At 56.4% G+C, this 755-nt stretch overlaps 6 non-coding genes across 6 annotated transcripts; all 6 read right to left on the bottom strand.

Annotated features, from left to right (window-relative positions):
* Tc00.1047053405131.60 lies at positions 1-45 on the bottom strand. Its single transcript, XR_008253985.1, has one exon. It is a non-coding gene; the product is annotated as a C/D small nucleolar RNA (snoRNA), TB9C3C3, 3' partial (small nucleolar RNA).
* Positions 46-66: 21 nt separating this feature from the next.
* Positions 67-137, bottom strand: Tc00.1047053405131.50. Its single transcript, XR_008253984.1, has one exon. It is a non-coding gene; the product is annotated as an H/ACA snoRNA, TC9C3H1 (small nucleolar RNA).
* Positions 138-169: 32 nt separating this feature from the next.
* On the bottom strand, positions 170-249 carry Tc00.1047053405131.40. The gene has a single exon (XR_008253983.1). It is a non-coding gene; the product is annotated as a C/D small nucleolar RNA (snoRNA), TB9C3C2 (small nucleolar RNA).
* A 156-nt stretch (positions 250-405) lies between these two features.
* On the bottom strand, positions 406-479 carry Tc00.1047053405131.30. The gene has a single exon (XR_008253982.1). It is a non-coding gene; the product is annotated as a C/D small nucleolar RNA (snoRNA), TB9C3C1 (small nucleolar RNA).
* Positions 480-558: 79 nt separating this feature from the next.
* Positions 559-624, bottom strand: Tc00.1047053405131.20. Its single transcript, XR_008253981.1, has one exon. It is a non-coding gene; the product is annotated as an H/ACA snoRNA, TC9C3H2 (small nucleolar RNA).
* Positions 625-703: 79 nt separating this feature from the next.
* Tc00.1047053405131.10 lies at positions 704-755 on the bottom strand. The gene has a single exon (XR_008253980.1). It is a non-coding gene; the product is annotated as a C/D small nucleolar RNA (snoRNA), TB9C3C3, 5' partial (small nucleolar RNA).

The raw sequence follows: 755 nt of genomic DNA, 5'->3' as shown, positions 1-755 counted from the left end.
GGTCGGTGTCAGATTTTACCCTACGAAGTACAGCGTCGCATCACAGTGGTGGCCGCCTCAGTTTCCTCTTGCACAACACTGGCGGACACCACCGGCACCAAGGTAGAACACCAGGGCGGGTCCGTGTAAATTGTGCGTCGCGGCATATGCCCGCGGCCTGCATGCGCCCAGTCAGCAATCGTAGCGACGTTCTCGTCCGAGTGTATCAGATCAAACTGTGCTTTTGAATAATGTCATTTCGTGGCATCACAGATGGCGCACAGCCAGGCGAGGCAGCACAGCGCATGTTCCCGATGCTCGCAGGGGGCGAGGGACTGGAGCGATACTGCGGTGAGAAAATAAAAATAAGAGGGGGAAAAAAAAAAGAAGATGCAAGGAAGGGAGGGGAGGGCCGCAGGACGTCCGTCAGAGTGGTGCATGATGATGTCTCATTCAGTGGGTCATGCCATATTTTACCTGAATATCGTGTTATGCATCAGCGACGTCGCGAACGCATACAAACACAGAAAAAGAGAAAAAGAGGCGCCTCCTCCGCTTCTCCCTGCTGCCGCGGGAAATACATCTCGTGCCTCTTGAACCTGCGGTGCTGACGGGATCGCAACCACCACATTACCTGAGGGCACTGCTTCGGCCGAATTCCAACAAGGTGGGGCACGGGGGAAGAGGGAGGTGATGATAACAGCGCGGATTTGGCGACACCTTCTCAGACAACGCGCGAGCAGCGCCCACCACTGGGGTAGTGCGTGCCCGCGCCA

The sequence above is a fragment of the Trypanosoma cruzi genome, assembly GCF_000209065.1.
Source record: "Trypanosoma cruzi strain CL Brener chromosome Unknown tcruzi_1047053405131, whole genome shotgun sequence".
NCBI classification, from domain to species: Eukaryota; Euglenozoa; class Kinetoplastea; order Trypanosomatida; family Trypanosomatidae; genus Trypanosoma; species Trypanosoma cruzi.
Note: the sequence above shows the minus strand (reverse complement) of the source record. Positions and strands in the feature narration are given on the sequence as shown.